Below are 19052 nucleotides of genomic sequence, written 5' to 3' on the forward strand. Positions count from 1 at the left end.
AGATGTTGCGCATCTTTTCATGTGCCTGAGGGCCATCTGCATGTCTTCTCTGGAGAAGCATCACAAGGCACGCGCTGGAGCAGACACTGTCGATGACTCGATCCACAGCCCTGGCTTCACCTGAGTCCGCAGTGGACAACTGAGGCTGACAGCATCCCACCGCAAGGACCTGCCTCTGAGACCTTTCTCTGGTGCCGCAGAAGCCTGTCCACTCAAGTGCAGAGCAGCCCACAGAGGATTTATGCCCTTGGGGACAACTTGAAACCAGTAAGATACAGTAGTTAGTAGATTAATGGCCAGCTTTCCCGTCTCTCTTTGGGATGAGTGGGAGGCATGTTCTACAGCGCTCTGTGAAAAGTGAAAATGTCATCATTCAGTCATGTCTGATTCTGTGACCCCATGGACTGCAGCCCACCAGGTTCCTCGTCCACAGAATTCTCAGGCAAGAATACTGGAGTGGGTTGCCATTCCCTTCTCCAGGGGATCTTCCCAACCCAGGGATCAAACCCAGGTCTCCCTCACTACAGGCGGATTCTCTACCTTCTGAGCCACGGGGAAGCACCATAGAGCTCTTTGGAGGCTCCCCAAATGGGATTGATTGATCCAGTTGCCCACAGTGGCAATCAAGGAACGCTTCCCTGGCTTTCTCTCCTATCACCTTGCCGGTGCCCTGAGACACCTGGGGCACTAGAATGAGTCCACCCTAAACTCTGTGCCTCAGGCGCTTCCTCTGCCTCGAAAGTGCTTCCCTCACAGATTAACAGTCTACACTCAAGTCCTTTCTTGGGATCTGATAAGACAACTAGCATCTGCACTCTGAGTTGTAACTAAGGATTGAATTATGTTCCCTAAAATCATATGTTGATCTTGAGCGACAGCGATGTAAGATGGCAGCCACCGTGGGCTCAGACAATTTACGCAAACCGAATATACAGCCTTAAAATAGAAGAGTGGACCCAGATATCCAGAAGCCCCTTGTAAGATCTGTAACAAAAATTAATCTGAATGGAGTTAATAGTTCTAATGGAGTGGTGGACCCAAGAGCCACATCAGCGCTAGCAAAGTGGCAGAATTCATACAGCATTAGAGCTGTCCTGTAAGAGCTCCAGCCCCTAATGATGTCTAAAAATATGAAGCCTCTTCAGCTGCCCTGAAGGACAGTATTACAGCAGTTAATGAAAAAGAAAAACCACAGGTCTCCCCATACCTCCGTTCGATTTAAGCAGTCTCCATTTTCCACAGTAGTAAATTTTCTAGAAGCGTCGTATAGACCTCAAAGTACAGGAAAGGAAGCTCCCAATCAAAGGCAGCGTAAGAAACTTGTTGTTGTTTGGTCGTAACTGATACTAATTTTTTGTCCACTTGAAATATATGTTGTGCTATAACAACAACAACAAAAAATGTTGAAATCCTAACCCCCAGTACCTCAGAATGTGACCTTATTTAGAAACAGGGTCTTTGCAAGTGTAATTAATGAAGAGGTTCTACTGCAATAGGGTGACCCTTAGGGCACTGTGCCCACTGTCCTTATACGAAGATAGCAGAAGGATATGAGGGACGAGGGCCACGTGCAGATGGGGAGACAGGAGCTGCGCAGCTGCAAAGCAAGGATGGCTGCTGCCCACTTCCACCAGAAGCTGCGAAGAGGCAAGGAAGGATTCCACCCAGAATCTCAGAGGGAGCACAGCCCTGCCAACACCTCGTTTCAGACTTACAGCCTCCAGAACTGAGAATAACTTTCTGTGCTTTAAAGCCACCCAGTTTGAGAGACTGAGTTACGGAAGCTCTAGGAAAGAAGTACACTTAGATACCCAACAGAAATACGTGAATACATATGTTGTTATTGTTGTTCAGTCACCCGGTCATGTCTGACTCTTAGCACACCAGGCCTCCCTGTCCCTCACCATCTCCCGGGGTCTGCCCAAGTTCACGTCCATTGCATCATGGACATGGTGATGCCGTCCAGCCATCTCATCCTCTGATGCCCTCTTCTCCTTCTGCCTTCGATCGTTCCCAGCATCAGGGACTTTTCCAATGAGTCGGCTGTTCCCATCAGGTGATCAAAATACTGGAGCTTCAGCTTTAGCATCAGTCCTTCCAATGAGTATTCAGGATTGATTTATCTTAAGATTGGCTGATGGTATATTGAACACCTTCAGACCTGAGGGACTCACTTTTTGGTGGTGTATCTTTTTGGCCCTTTATACAGTTCATGAGGTTCTCACGGCAAGTATACTGGGGTGGTTTGCCATTCCCTCCTCCAGAGGATCATGTTTTGTCAGAACTCACCAGTATGACCTGTCTGTCTTCGGTGACCCTGCACAGCATGGCTCATAGCTTCATTGAGTTATGCAAGCCCCTTCACCATGACATGGCAGTGATCCATGAAGGGGTGAATTCAGATATGTACCAAGAAATATGTACACAAATGTTCAGAGCAGTTATCATGGTCAGTACAAGAAGACCTGGGAACAGTTCCCACATCCACTGACAAAATTGTGATGTCAGTGTCCCCCAGCCACGAAAATATTTGTGGGTGGGTGCTGAGTGAGTGCTGAATGAGAGCAGTCAGAGACAAAATGATGCTAAATGTGATTCCATTTACATAAGGGTCACACTACCGTCAGGCGTGGGCACGCGTGTAGGTTTGTAAAACTATTGGGTCAGCCAAAAAGTTCATCCAGGTTTTTTGTAACATCATTTTGGCCAACCCAGTAGAAAGAAAAGCAAGGATGGGAATAGTGGTCAGGAAAGCTAAGAGGCTCTGGGTTGCTGGCGGCATCCTTTTTTTGGTGACTTGGGTGGTGATTTTACAAGCAGCTGCTTTTCTAATAGATCATGGAGTTATGCATCTTTGTGCACTTTTTCTTGTGAGTGTTTTACTTCACAATAAGTTTGTACAAAGTAGACACTACCCCAGGTGCCCGTGTGGCCACAACACCCAGTGAGTGCCGTAGGGCAGTGGAGAATGATGTGCCTGGTCGTGAGCAGACTGAAGTTCCCAAATCCAGAACTCAAGGATATTCGCTGTGTCCACCTTGACACTAACCCATGTGTGAGCTTGCACAGGGTAACACCAGTTCCCTACACCTCAACCCCCTTGGAGGTAATGTGAGACTAACCCCACCTGTCCTGCAGGATTCAGGGAAGAGATGCATCTGGCGGTGCCACATGCTGCGAAGAACTTACTCCGTCTTCCTCGTCCTCCCAGCTCCAGCTCCCCTGGCCCTGCTGTCTCTGCAGTGTGCCAGGGAACGGAGTGCCTCACCGCCAGATGGCAGAACCAGATCCAGTATGGAAGGAGGCGGAGAGGCCCGTCTGGAGCCCAGGCAAGGGGAAATGTCCTGAAGGTCAGGAATAGGGACCAGGCTGCTTTCTAAGACAGTAAGTGCCCCACCACCGTGGAAGAGCAAGCACAGGCTGAGGGACCCCCTGACACAGCAGCAGCAGGGGGATCCCAGCCCTGGTCGGCAGGTGAGTTTTGGGGGGTCTTTGGAGCTTACTTGGCAAGATTGCTTCAGACGAGGCACAGTGGAAAGAGCATTGCTGTCTAGAGCCCTGAGTGCCTGGCTCCTGTCCTGGTGTCTCCCTCGGATGAGGGCCACCTATTTTCAAGGCCATAGTTTTCCCATCTATGTAATGAACTAGCTCAGTGTTTCCTGACTACCCCTAGCCCAGGAACCACACGGCCTCCCTTTAGTGCGTGGGGAATCAGAATGTGTGGACGGCAAGGCCTCTCCCAGTTCCTGCCATTCCAGGCGGCAATTAGGGGCAGCCGTTTCTACTCACGGGGCTTCCCTTGTGGCTCAGATGGTAAAGAATCTGCCTGCAGTGCAGGAGACCTGGGTTCGATCCCTGGGTTAGGAAGATCCCCTGAAGAAGGGAATGGCAACCCACGCTACTATTCTTGCCCGGAGAATCCCATGGACAGAGGAGCCTGGAGGGCTACAGTCCATGGGATCACAAAGATTTGGACATGACTGAGATCAGCCCTGGGATTTCTTTGGAAGGAATGGTGCTAAAGCTGAAACTCCAATACTTTGGCCACCTCATGTGAAGACTTGACTCACTGGAAAAGACTCTGATGCTGGGAGGGATTGGGCAGGAGGAGAAGGGGATGACAGAGGATGAGATGGCTGGATGGCATCACTGACTCGATGGACGTGAGTCTGAGTGAACTCCGGGAGTTGGTGATGGACAGGGAGGCCTGGTGTGCTGCGATTCATGGGGTGGCAAAGAGTCGGACACGAATGAGCGACTGAACTGAACTGAACTGAACTGAGCGACTATCACTTTCACTTTTACTCACAATGGCCACCAGGGGGCAGCAAAGCCCAAGCAATGCCAATTCTCCATTGGAATGGAGCTGACTTTGCAAAAATTTTTTCTTTTAAAGAATCTATTTTTTTTTTAATTATTCATTTATTTATTTGGCTGCATTAGGCCTTAGCTACAGCACATAGGATCTCTGTTGTGTCGGGTGGATCTTTTGCCGTGGCTCACAGACTTTCTAGTTGTGGCATCTGGGCTTAGAAGTTGCAGAGCATTGGCTCAGTTGCACTGCAGCAAAATTTTCTCTCCCTCCTTCCTCCTGCCCTCTCCCTCTCTCATTAAAAAAAAAAAAGAAACCACTGGATATTATCCTCAGAAAATTGAGTAGTATTTTCCCTGTATCCTATGCTTGGAGGATGAAGCTGCATTCCCTATAAAGAGAACAAGAAAAGAAATTATTGTGTGTTAGACACCTTATTAAGCCAAGTAATTTGCCTTCATGTGGCCTAACAATTGTGTGACTTGGTATCATCATCCCCACTCTATAGAATGTTTTAAGGGACTTGTGCAAAGTCTCACTAATAAGGATCTGAACTCACAGGCAGCCAGATTCCAGAGCTTAGCGTCCCTCCTACACCACAAGGCACCCTCCCCCTGCAGCTGCTGAGACGCTCACATCCATAATCTCATTGGTGTCCACCCCAGTCCCGCATATTAGGCCGAGAAGGCCCTGTTGCACTCAGAGGAGGAAACTGCAGCTCAGAGAGGGGAGGGAAATTGTCCCAGAACAAATCCTGAGCTAACGGTGCCACAGGAACAAGAACCCAGGTGTCCTGGCCTCCTTTCCTGAGCAATTGGGGAAGAAATCAGGCACACGAGCTCTGGAGTTGGATAGAATAGGTTTAAATCCCAGCTGCCCTGTTTGTAAACCGTAACCCTGAGGAAGCTGTTACTCCCTGAGCCTCAGTTTGCTCATCTGTAAAATAAACATGAAATACCCACCTGTAGATGCTGTGTCCTATCCCAGCATCCATCTTCCTCCCCTTCCTAACTACACCCTGATACTGCGAAAGCATCTACCCCTCCCCCCACAAGGTCATGTGACTCAAGGAGCCTGACTCCCATCCCATGGTGGAGTCATGGTCTAACGTAAAGACCCTGGTCCATTTCCTAAGGCATGGGTCAGAAATAGACCTAGGATGCAGTTTGTGGGAAAGTCTTTGGGGGAAGGGGTCACTTATGAGAGAGTTTCTTATTTCTTAAGAGAGATCCTCAGGGGAGAAACGCTTCCTCTTCCTCTGACTATTGTCATGTCTGAAAGGTGACCCCCCAACCTGGTGTAGTCATCTTATTCCCCGCCCCGAGGATGAAGCAGTGTAGAGGGGAGCAGAGCTGAGACAGAACCGGGTCCTGTGGTCCAGCCACTGACTCATCCGTGGCAGGAGTCCCCCATCTCTCTGGACGCCCAGTTAAATGAGATAATCCATGGAGTCCGAGGAATCCAGGTTTCTGTAAGTAGACACTGGGAGGAGGCCTGACAGAGGCTTGAGGGAGGTCCACCCGCTGTGACGAGTCCTGTAAACCGCCGAGTGCAGCGCCTGGTGGCTGCCAGCACTAAACCGACGGGAGCTGCTTCTCCACCGGGGGTTGCTTGCCCACCGTGGGACAACACCACCAAATACTCTGTGCGGTGTGGAGTGCTGGCCAAGACCCTGTGCCCCGCATTGGCCTCCCTGGGTCTAAACTCCAGTTCTGGCACTTACATCAGAGGTGTGTGACCTTGGGCCAGTCATTTAATACTTCAGTGCCTCAGTTTCCCCACCTGTGACATGGAAATGACAGTAATGGTACCTGCTTCTTAGGGTTACTGCAAAGGTGAATGAGCTGAGATCTGTGAGGCTCCCAGAAGTGTGTGACACGGTTGTAAGTGCTCAAATGTTAGCTGCTATCGTCATCGCTGTTCTGAAAAGGTTACCAAGATCTTGGCAGGCTGGAATTTATTTTGACCTCCTGCCTAGTGATGATGAATGTAGTTTATGATAGCTCAGTTGGTAAAGAATCCACTTGCAATGCAGAAGACCCTGGTTCGATTCCTGGGTCAGGAAGATAGGCTGGAGAAGGGATAGGCTACCCACTCCAGTATTTTTGGGCTTCCCTTGTGGCTCAGCTGGTAAAGAATCTGGCAGCAAAGCGGGAGACCTGGGTTCAATCCCTGGGTTGGGTTGGGAAGATCCTCCGGAGAAGGGATAGGGTACCCAGTCCAATATTCTTGCCTAGAGAATTCCATGGACTGTATAGTCCTGCTGCTGCTGCTGCTAAGTTGCTTCAGTTGTGTCCGACTCTGTGTGACCCCATAGACGGCAGCCCACCAGGCTCCCCCATCCCTGGGATTCTCCAGGCAAGAACACTGGAGTGGGTTGCCATTTCCTTCTCCAATGCGTCAAAGTGAAAAGTGAAAGGGAAGTCACTCAGTCGTGTCCGACTCTTAGTGACCCCATGGACTGCAGCCCACCAGGCTCCTCCATCCATGGGATTTTCCAGGCAAGAGTACTGGAGTGGGGTGCCATTGCCTTCTCCGAGTCAGACATAACTGAGTGACTTTCACCTTCACCTGTGATGGCAGTGCTTCTAGTCACCAGAAGAGGGACCCCTTCTGAGGTCCAAGAAAGATTTTTTTTTATTTAAACTTTTTATTTTGTATTGGAGTACAGCTGATTAGTTCTCCCCTGGTAGCTCAGTCGGTAAAGAGTCTGCCTGCAATGCAGGAGACCAGCGTTCAATCCCCGGGTCAGGAAGATCCCTGGAGAAGGAAATGGCTACCCACTCCAGTACTCTTGCCTGGAAAATCCTATGGACAGAGGAGCCTGGCGGGCTACAGTCCATGGGGTCACAAGAATCGGACACAACTGAGCAACTAAACCACCACCGTAGACGATTAAGAACGCTGTGATAGTTCAGGTGAAGAGCGAAGGGATTCAGCCACACATGTGTACGAGTGAGCTCTTAGCAATGAATTGTCGCAGGAGATGCGTACTGGCAAAGCGAAAGACTTTACTGGGAAGGGGTGCCAGGGTGGAGACCTAGGGTGAAGGAGCCGAGGAGACCTGCTCTGCCATGTAGCTCGCTGTCGTATGATTCACGGTGATGGGGTTAGCTTTCTGGGCTGTCTCTGGCCATTCATCTTGCCTGTGCCATATTTGGTGCCATTCATCTTGCCTGTGCCATATTTGGTCTGACTCAGGTCCTTTTTGGTGGCATATGCATCTCTCAGTCGCCATGGATTCCAGCATGAGGGTTTCTAGGAGGTTGGTAGGACATATTATGGGCTGGAGTCTCCTCCCTCCTTTTGGCCCCTCCTAAATTCTCCACCTAGTGTGTTCTTTATCTGGACCTCCTGTTATGAGACAACTCATGTGAGGTGTTATTATCATGCATGGCCAGGATGGGCAATTTCAGCTACTGGTTCCCTAACTCTGGGAGACCTGGGTTCCAGTTCAGACACTGCCACAAACTTGCTGTGTGACCTTTATAGAAACATTTCCATCTTTGGGCTCAGTATGGTCAGATATGTAAGAGAGGGACCACACCCTTGAGAGCTCTTCAACTGCTGACCTCTTCCATTGCTCCCCTGGCATGTCTTTGCTCTGTGTCCAGATGTGAGTGGGCCCTAGACCCCCTCAGGTACCAGGATGGTGAAGGAACTTGGCAGGTGTCTGTGGGTTAGGATCCTTCCTCCTGCTCCTGTTAGGAGCTGACTGCGGAAGTCCTGGGGCCACAGGGAAGTGCAGTCTGTTTTAACGCAGCTGTCATCTTGAAATTCTTCCTGAATTTTGAACAAAGGCCCCTGGCCTTCCATGCCACCCTGGGCCTCGCTGATGATGGAGTGGCCTGCTTTAGGTTCATGTGCCTGAGCCCTGAGTCCATTCGCTGAGCTGGGTGTGGGGTTAACCAGCCATGCCGACTGAGAGTGGGGAAAACTGGCTTGGCAGAGGCAAATAGACACGCTCTAACCAAGAGGAGGGGCTGATGCCTCATGGGCAAAGTTAGACAGGTGCCCACATCAGTATGGAAGTGGGAAAGGTGCGAGGAGGGGTGGAAACTCTGTGCCAGTCTAATGCCTCCTTACCTTGAACCTCCACAGTGAGTGCATTTTTGTGGAGAGCATCACACAACCGTGTTAGTGATACTCAACCCTTTCCCATGCCAGGCACTGTGCTATTTCCCATTTCATCCTCGCTGCAACCCCATGACATGAGTTTATTAACCCAGTGCTAATGATAAGTATTATCAAGTTAATACTAAAGTTAACTAACATAAGTTAATAGTAAATATTAGTCACTTAATGTTAAGAGGCATTGTCTCTTCATCCCAACAGGACAACCAGCTAAGGAGTGCCACCCACAAGCCCGTGATGGGCACAGTGGGGTGAGAGGCTTCCTGTGTGTTCCCGGCATCCTCTGCTCCCACCCTGCATGGTCCCCATCACTCCACTGCAATGGCCGGTTACCTGAGTCTCCTCTGCAGATGGTGAGCTGAAGGTGTGCTGGACAACCATGGGGTTCTGGGACCGGGCACAGAACTTGGCTCCTGTCAGTAAAGGCGATAGGGACAGACAATAAAGAAAGATAGAAGGAAATGCAGATGTTTAAAGGACTCTGCGTCAGGCAGAAAAATGAGAAGGAAATGGGGAGGAAATTGAGATAGAAGGAAGCCAGGTGCAAGGAAGTTCGGAAGGTAAACTCCATAGGTGTGCTCGGGAGATAAAGTTCCATCAGCAAGGATAGAAAAACGGCTGACAAATGGTGACCAGCAGAAGCAAGCAGTCCTAACAGTGCATCAGACTGATAATAGAACTTCGTATAATTTAGTGGAATATAATCTTGTATTGACTTGTAGGCGTGCTGATGGTTGTGATATTGATATTTGCATTCCAATACTGTTTTGTGAGCAATGCATGTAGGTTAAAGCAAATATATTGTGTGCGATAACAATCATTCTCACATATTGTGAGAGAAGAGAGATTAAAAACATGCAGTAGGGAACCCTGTGCTGCTGTAGATCATCAATATGATTTCTCTGTCTCTCTCTCCCTCCCCTGAAAGGGCAGAGAAGCAATGATATTACAGTACAAAGCAACACATTAAGCCACCAGGTCTTGATATCTAAATACCGTTTCCCATTTAAAAAAATAATCCTGAGCTTCTTGGAGCAGTGGCTGATTCCAGGTATGGGGCAGAAAAATTACAAGGTGAGCCTGGAAGTTGGTTGTCCCAGAAAGCACGGAGGCGCTCAAGAGCTACTGGAGACATATCTGAGGGTCACAGAGGCCAGCTTAAAGGGACTCCCAGTGGCTGAGTCTGAGCATCAAAAAAACCCAATGATACTGATGCATCATAACATAATTTAATAAGACAAACATCCCTGGATCCATGGAGATAGCCAAAGGTTAAAAGTGCTGCCACTCAGAGGTGTAGTGTTCAGCCTCAGGCCTCCTTCTGTTGTCAAGAAGGCATAAAGAGACCACCAGGAGGAATCTGGGGAAACAAAGGTTAGGAACAGTTCTACATACATAATATTGTGAAGTAAAGACTCCAATACTTTGGTGACCTGATACAAAGAGCCAACTCATTGGAAAAGACCCTGACGCTGGGAAAGATTGAAGGCAGGAGGAGAAGGGGGCAGCAGAGGATGAGATGGTTGGATGGCATCACCAACTCAATGGACAAGAATTGGAGCACACTCCGGGAGATAGTAAAGGACAGGGAATCCTGGTGTGCTGCAGTCCATGGGGTGGCAAAGAGTTGGACACAACTTAGCGACTGAATAATAACAACAGCAGCAAAGAGACTTCATGGTGAAAGTGAAGTGAAGAGAAAATCCCTGACTCTTTGCGACCCCATAGACTATATAGTCCATGAACTTCTCCAGGCCAGAATGCTGGAGTGGGTTGCCTTTCCCTTCTCCAGGGGATCTTCCCAACCCAGGGATTGAACCCAGGTCTCCCACATTGCAAGCAGATTCTTTACCAGCTGAGCCACAAGGGAAGCCCACTTCAGGGCGAGAGAGGAGGCATTTGCTCACCTGTGTTTTAAATGGGAATTGCACTAGAGTTCCAGATTTCCTGCTTTCCCCAGGCAATCTGACCCTCATTCCTGCATGGAAACAATCAGCTGGAAAGAGCAGCAGACTTTGGGATGGGCTCTGCGTCCTGCGGCTCACCAGTGCTGGGCCCCTTCTCTTTGTGTCGCCTGCCTGGTCCCCGAAGTCATCAGTAGTTATGACCGGTACTTAAAACTGCGCCTCTGAGAGCTAGAGTCTGCGTTAGGAGTCAGAGTCCAACCACCCTCCCCACATCATGCAGCTACCTCCTCTTTAGCCCCCATTCTGGGGAGAAGGAAATTATCACATGAAATAGGGGGAGAAGTAGATTGAACTGGAGTGAGACCACTCCCTAGGCATAAAGAGTAGGATTTTCCAAAACAATTCAGTGGAAGGCTTCCTGATTAATATATGAAGAGGGAGGCTTTTTTGGGGTGGGGAGGGGCGGGGAGGCTCTTTTGAAGGGAGGCCAAATATAATGATGGGACGGAATTGAGGGATAGGGTTAGGAAGCAGGTGAAGGGTTTAAGTTCTTAAATGCTGCAGAAGACATTGGTGGTTGTGCACCCAATAATTATCCTACTCTTCTTCTGACTCACAGAACCCCAACTTCATTCAGGCAACAATGTACCCCACCACAGAAAGTGAACCATGATTCAGTTCAGTTCAGTTCAGTCGCTCAGTCGTGTCCGACTCTTTGTGACCCCATGGACTGCAGCATGGCAGGCCTCCCTGTCCATCACCAACTCCCAGAGCTTACTCAAACTCATGTCCACTGAGTCGCTGATGCCATCCAGCCATCTCATCCTCTGTCATCCTCTTCTCCTCCTGTCCTCAATTTTTCCCAGCATCAGGGTCTTTTCAAATGAGTCAGTTCTTCACATCACAAGGCCAAAGTATTGGAGTTTCAGCTTCAGCATCAGCCCTTCCAATGAATATTCAGGACTGATTTCCTTTAGGATGGACTGGTTGGATCTCCTTGCAGTCCAAGGGACTCTCAAGAGTCTTCTCCAGCACCACAGTTCAAAAGCCAAAACGGCAGCTCCTTTGTTAGTGATGGGTTTGGTCATGGACCTGGATCCAGTTCTGTCCAATGAGACAGAATATGTGGATGCTGTCATGTGAAGAGGTGATAATTGGAAATACAACAGGCATCTTGCCACCATTGGGGAAAAAAACTCAAAAACTCAAAAGCCAACGTGCTAAGGAAGGTTGAATAAAAGGATGAAAAGAGCATGGTATTGATGATGTGTTGATGGACAAACCATCTCTAGGCTGCCCTTTATCCCGTTCCCATGGACTAGGGGAAACATTATGTTTGGTGTACAGCTACTGTTGTCTCTTTAATGGTTCCAGGCTTCAAAAAGCATGGTGGGAGTGGAGAATCTACAGACAAGGCAATGAGGAAAGCGTGGCCTGGTCCATGGAGAAGTGGCAGCATCCTGTTGAGGAGAGGGACACAAGAATCCTAAGTGATGATGAGCAACAGAGATAAGAGGTCACCCTTAGGATTGCTGGAAGGAGTTGAGTCATTATAGCTCCAGGAAACACTGCCAAGCAGACAACTTGAAAAGAATTTAAGAGGAAAACCTCTTCTTTCTCAGTGGGAGATGACCTTGAAATGAGAGAGGGAAGCTGATGATTCAAGGTGGTAAGAAAGTATAAAGTTATTAGCATGCAATGCTCTACCTATGGAGCATGATAAGCCATGCCAGAGAACCTATGTTTCAGGCATGATCACCTGATGAAGAAATATGCTGCTGCTGCTAAGTCATTTCAGTCATGTCCGACTCTGTGTGACCCCATAGACAGCAGCAAGAACACTGGAGTGGGTTTCCATTTCTCCAATGCATGAAAGTGAAAAGTGATATTGAAGTCGCTCAATCGTGTCCGACCCTTAGCGACCCCATGGACTGCAGCCCACCAGGCTCCTCCGTCCATGGGATTTTCCAGGCAAGAGCACTGGAGTGGGTTGCCATTGCCTTCTCCAATGCATGAAAGTGAAAAGTGAAAGTGAAGTTGCTCAGTCGTGTCCGACCCTCAGCGACCCCATGGACTGCAGCCCACCAGGCTCCTCCATCCATGGGATTTTCCAGGCAAGAGTACTGGAGTGGGGTGCCATTGCCTTCTCCAGGAGGAAACATGATGTTTGATCAAAGGCTGTTTTGGTCAAAAGCTCACATCCTAGATGAGCTACTTGATGACTTGTTTGTGTTGTCACTACCAGAGGTGGTATAAACTAGTAAAGGTTGAGACTATGGCTTCTGGAACAAGACTCTTTAGGTTTGAAACTTTGCTTTGTCACTTGATGGTTGTACGACCTCCGAGCCTCAGTTTTATCCAAGCAAGAATACCAGAATGGGTTGCCATTTCCTCCTCTAGGAGATCTTCCTGACCCAGGGATCGAACCCACATCTCTTACATCTCTTGCATTGGTAGGCAGATTCTTTACTGCTAGTACCACCTGGGAAGCCCATCAGTAAGTGTAAAATTAAGTTTATTATAGAATCTACCTTATAATGTTGTTATTAGGAATAATTTAGGCAATAAATAGGTTATTTGTAGACTAGTACCTAGTAAGCAGATTTTAAATGTTATTACTCTGTCTACCTGTAACCTTGACCTTAAATAAGAGAAGTCCACCTTCATATCCCAGTTTCTGCCGCTAGACTGGAATCCAAAGCAGTGTGCCCATCTTTGCTTTATCAAAACTCACTCCCTCTTTGTCCCCACTCCCCCTCTGTGGGAAATCACATTTTCCCTAATACCCCCTCGCTCCTTGGCCCCATTCAGCATGTATCCCTGAGTTTACCCCAAGGTTCATTCATCCAGAGAAGGCTTCACCACCTAGATTACTCCTGGTTCTTGTCTTTTACCTGAACTCCAGAAGCGCCTGTTGTCAGAGCCCTGTCCTGCCTGCCTGTTTGCCAACTTGCTCAGTGGCTGCCATGTCACATCACAAAGACTGTGAGCCCCGGCATGGGGTGCCAGGCATGGGAACGTGTTCTGTGTCTTCCTCTGCATCCTCCCCCACCACACACACACCTGATCTGTGCCCATCAGAGCCTGCTAGATGTGTGACTAACATCATTCAATCATGTACCTCCCTCTCATCTTCACTCCCACCCCAACTCTAGTCCTAATCACCAAATTCTTTTTCCCTTTTTTGTGGGGGTGGGGGTGGGGGTTGTGCAATGCAGCTTGCTGCAGTGGAAGCACAGAGTCCTAACCACTGACCTGCATGGGAATTCCCTCCTTCTCTCCTTATGTATCTTTTGTCAACCCACAAACATACTCCAGAATCTGCAGACTTAAAAAACAAAGGAAAAGGCAAACCGAGAACCTCCCTTAACAACACATCCCTTTTCCAACAGCTGTTCCATTGCTCTACTTTTTTCTATAGCCAACCTGATCGAAAAACTTGACTATTCTTGTCTCCTGGGACTTTCAGACTTTTTGATCATGACCCATAGTAAGAAACACAATTTACAAAGCAACCCCTGTCCTTTACACACACAGAGTGTGTAAGCACATACACTCACACAATCACCCACACTCACACACATGTACTAGGACACATACAGTCACACAAACACACATATGAAATAGAAACAAACATTTCATAAAATATTATTCATGGAAAATACACTGAGACTTTCCATTCCATTCAATGCTATGTTATGCCATTTCAATTAAAAAAAAAAACAAAAAAACACTAACTAACTGCTATAGACTGACTGTGTCCCACCACCCTACCTGCTGCCACCAAATCCATATGTGAGACTTGGTCCCCATGGTGATGATATGTGGAGGTGGAGCCTTGGAAAGGTGATGAGGTCATGAGAGTGGAGCCCTCATGAATGGGATTAGTGCCTTTATAGCAGAGGCTTGAGAGAGCTCCTTCACTACTTCCTCCAGGTGCAGAAGGCATCCTCTCCATTTGAGAAGATGACTGTATACCTGGAGGTGGTCCTCACAAGACACTAACCCTGCCAGCACCTTCATCTCAGACGTCCAGCCTCCAGAACTGTGAGAAATAACTGCTGTTGTTTATAAGCCACCCAGTCAATGGCATTTTTATTGTAACAGCCTAAACAGACTAGTGAAAGTGAAGTCGCTCAGTCGTGTCCGCCTCTTTGCGACCCGTGGACGGCAGCAGCCCACCAAACTCCTCCGTCCATGGGATTCTCCAGGCAAGAATACTGGAGTGGGTTGCCATTTCCTTCTCCAGACTAAGACACTGCCTAAACTGTTGCTCCACTTCCTTTCTCCTATTAACACTGTGACATTGAGAAACGTTTAAATATATTTAAGGTCAAAGGACAGTACAATCAACTTTGTGGTTACAACTGAGAATTTACAAATATTAACACTGCTATGTGTCCTTCGGACTTAAAAACATGTCCCCTACACTGCCTCCACCCAGCTCCCCTTTCTCTTGCTCCCTCTTTGGAAGCAGAAATTGAGCTTGTATTCTGGCTGTGTTCTTAAACTTCTACTAAATCTATGTTGCATCTACAAAAAGATATATTTTTCTAAGTATTTGAAATTTTTGTACGTCACATTTAAGTTTTGGGTTTTCAATTCACGTCACTTTTTGCATAAGATGTGAGCTCAGGATGGCAAGTGTATAGGATTTTGGACACAGTTGTCCCAACATCCTTCATCAAAGTACATACTCTCTCTCCATTGAACGAAATGCCTTCTGTATCAAACAGCAAGGTTTTGTGTATTGGCTCTGTTTCAGGGGCATTTCTTCTTTAATTCACTTCCATCTAGCTTACATCACCATCTCTTGACTAAAAGCAGTCTTCTCAGGGTCCCTGATTTATGTCTAGTGAAGTTGTTTCTATTTTCATCTTTACTGCCCTTTCAGAAGTTTCGGGAGAATTGGCATCCTCATACTTCTTTGACTCTAGGACAACCTACTTCTCCTGGTTTTCCTCCTGCCAAGAGGGCTGCCCCCTTTCCATCTCCTTTGCGGGTGCCTTCTGCTCTACCCAGTCCCAGCACTCCTCCTTCTGCAACCCCTCTTTGGTTCAAAAACAAAAGAACACAAATATGTTTCCAAAGAAGAGAAATGAAGCCAGGCATAACCAAAAGAGGAACATAACACATCCCTTTTTATTACCCATCACCTAATTCCCTACAGGCTTTCCTTGTGGCTCAGCTGGTAAAGAATTGGCCTGCAATGCAGGAGACCTGGGTTTGATCCCTGGGTTGGGAAGATCCCCTAGAGACGGGAAAAGTTACCCACTCCAGTATTTTGGCCTGGAGAATTCCATGTCCATGGGGTTGCAAAGACACAGATACAACTGAGCCACTTTCACTTTCACTTTCTGCTTCCCCTCAGAGGTACGTGGACTATTTATTGGTGGGGGGGAGTGCAGAGCATGTGAGTTGCCCACACGCCCTCCCCCCATCCACTCTCCCCTTTATCTTCTGTAATCTAACTGCTCAGAAGTTAGATTAGGAAACATAAAGCATTGACCAGCTTCAACTGGTTTTGCTTCCTTAAAAATAGGTTGTTGATTAATCAGACCTGGAGTCACTTCGGAGCTAGCACTGCGCATGTGCAAGATGGGACCGCCACCCCCACCCCCACCCCATCCCCACCCCACCCCGCCCAGGTCTCCAGGATGATTCCAGAATCAAGAATCTTCTCTCTAGGGAACTCAAAGAATAGAAATGTTGCCACCCGAGTTCTTTAGGAAGCAAGAAGTCCTTCCAATATTAAAAAAAAAAAGTCCTGCTTCAAAGCAGTACAAGTAGCTCTGTTACCATAGGTGGACTGATTCCAGACTAGCCAGTCAGCTTCCAAGTTCAAAATTCACTTAACCCTGGATAGGGCAGACAGCTTTGATCCCGGCCTCCTGTCTCCTTGTCAGTCGACCCCCTAATCAAGCATTTTCTTTTCTCAAAAGCCAGTGCCATGGTATTGGCAATGGCAACCCACTCCAGTACTCTTGCCTGGAAAATCCCATGGACGAAGGAGCCTGGTGGGCTGCAGTCCATGGGGTCGCTAAGAGTCGGACACAACTGAGCGACTTCACTCTCTCATGGTATTGGCTTCTATGCGTGTTAGGCAGCAAGCCCTTGCTAGGTAACGTTTCCCTCCCACACAGCTGTCTGCAGCTGTGTGACTGAGTTCTGGCTTGAGATGGAGAAGTGGAATTGGTGTGTGCAACTGCAGAGATACTCCCTCAAAGAAAAAGACCGACTCTTCTCCTGTTTGCTCCTTTCTGCAGTTTGGTTGCCAGAACAGCCGCTTTGTTGTTCATGTCCGCTTTGGTGTTGTGACATGTTCGTGTCACTCAGTCATGTCCTACTCTTTGCGACCCCATGGACTGCAGCACACCAGGCTTCCCTGTCCTTCACCATCTCCTGGAGCTTGCTCAAACTCATGTCCATTGAGTTGGTGATGCCATCCAGCCATCTCCTCCTCTGTTGTTCCCCTTCTCTGCTGCTGCTGCTAAGTCACGTCAGTCGTGTCCGACTCCGTGCGACTCCATAGACGGCAGCCTACCAGGCTCCTGTCCCTGGGATTCTCCAAGCAAGAACACTGGAGTGGGTTGCCATTTCCTTCTCCAATGCATGAAAGTGAAAAGTAAAAGTGAAGTCGATCAGTCGTGTCCAACTCTTCCCAAGCCCATAAACTGCTCCCCTTCTCTGCCTGCCTTCAATCTTTCCTGGCATCAGGGCCTTTTCTAATGAGCTGACTTTTTGCATCAGGTGGTCAAAGTATTGGAGCTTCAGCTTCAGCATCAGTCCTTTCAATGGATATTCAGGACTGATTTCCTTTAGGATGGACTGGTTTGGTCTCCTTGCAGTCCAAGGAACTCTCAAGAGTCTTCTCCAGCACCACAGTTCAAAAGCATCAGTTCTTTGCCTGGGACCCTCCAATATGGGGGAGTGTTTTCCCACAGGAAGTAACCGTGTGATGCCAGCTGGCAGTCCTTCAATTCAACTCAATGCTGATGCTCTTCACATGCAGATATGTCAGCTGCCAGGAGCAAGTCTCAGCCCCACAAGACTTCAGGTGCCAATTGCAAGTGCAGGTCTTCAGCTGTGTTTCTGACCAAGCAGCTGTAAATCAGAGGTCCCCATCTCGCCCAGCTTGATTTCCATTGATTTGCTAGCGTGGATCACAGAACTTAGGAAACCAGTTTGCTTATTAGAGTGTGTGTGTGCTCATTTGTGTCTGACTCTGCAACCTCACGGACTGTAGCCCTTCAGGCTCCTCTGTCCATGGAATTTTCCAGGCAAGAATACTGAAACAGATTGCCGTTTCCTACTCCAGGAGATCTTCCCTACTCAGGGATCAAACCTAAGTCTTATGCATAGGTAGGCCGATTCTTTACCACTGCACCACTTGGGAAGCCCCACTTACTAGGTTATTGACTTACTATAAAAGAATACAACTCAGGAACAGCCAAATGGAAGAGATACACGGACTAAGGTATGTAAAAAGGGGTGTGGATCTTCTAGGCTTTTTGCCAGCCTAGGAACTTTCCGAACCCCTTCCTTTTGGGCTTTTATGCAGGCTTTGTTATGTAAGTTGATTGATTAAATCATTGGCTATTGGTGATTGAACTCAATCTCCAGCCCTTCTCCCCTCCCCAAAGGTGGGAGTGGGACTTAAAGCTCCTACCTTTTAATCGCCGTGGTTGGTTCCTGCGGTCCCATTCTTAGGTATTTTCCAGAAGTCACCTTATTAACATAAACTCGGATGTGGTTGAAAGGTGTTTGTTATAGATATCAAGACACTCTCTTACCACTTAGGAGATTGTGAGGGTTTTAGGAACTCTGTGTCAGAAAGGGGGACAAAGACCAAATATATATTTCTTATTATAAGTCATTATATCAGAGACCCTAAGACAGAGAAGGCCTGAGATGCTGTTCCAACCCCAAAGAACTTGTATACAGGAGAGGAATATGCATACTGTTGACGAGTAGTTTCAAGGGATTAGATCTGGTCAGCAGAGTCCCTGCAAAACTATGGATGGAGGTTCATAACATTGTACAGGAGGCAGTGAAACCTTTGTTATTTGGGATTTTTCTCACATCCAAAATTGACCTAGCTCAAGCTAGATACCCTTTTGGAGTCTTTATTAACACGTGTATCTTTCTTTCCCATAAGTGAATTCATGTATGAGTCTGTGGCTGATTTTTTTCACTAAACAATACAGTTCACTCCTTGGTCCTCATCACCTTCCATACTTCATTCATTCCTACAGCTTGTGGATCCTTTTGACCCTCACCCTCTCTTCACCCTCACTGTCACCCCCCTAGTCCAAGTCACCACTGTTGTTGTTCAGTCGCTAAGTCTTGCCCAGCTCCTTGTGACCCCACCGACTGCAGCACGCCAGGCTTCCCTGTCCTTCACTATCTCTCAGAGCTTGCTCAGACTCATGTCTATTGAGTCAGTGATGCCATCCAACTATCTCGTCCTCTGTCATCCCTTCTCCTGCCTTCAATCTTTCCCAGCATCAAGGTTTTTTCCAATGAGTTGGCTTTTCACATCAGGTGGCCAAAGTATTGGTGTATTGGAACTTCAGCTTCAGTATCAGTCCTTCCAATGAATATTCAGGGTTGATTTCCTTTAGGATTGACTGGTTTGATCTCTTTGCAGTCCAAGGGTCTCTCAAGAGTCTTCTCCAGCACCACGGTTTCTTTCCTTT

The 19052-nt window shown here is 47.9% G+C and overlaps 1 pseudogene; it reads left to right on the forward strand.

Annotated features, from left to right (window-relative positions):
* The first annotated feature begins 542 nt into the window (after positions 1-542).
* On the forward strand, positions 543-1893 carry LOC113886312 (annotated as a pseudogene).
* Positions 1894-19052: the final 17159 nt, after the last annotated feature.

This window comes from Bos indicus x Bos taurus, chromosome 29 (genome assembly GCF_003369695.1).
Source record: "Bos indicus x Bos taurus breed Angus x Brahman F1 hybrid chromosome 29, Bos_hybrid_MaternalHap_v2.0, whole genome shotgun sequence".
NCBI lineage: Eukaryota > Metazoa > Chordata > Mammalia > Artiodactyla > Bovidae > Bos > Bos indicus x Bos taurus.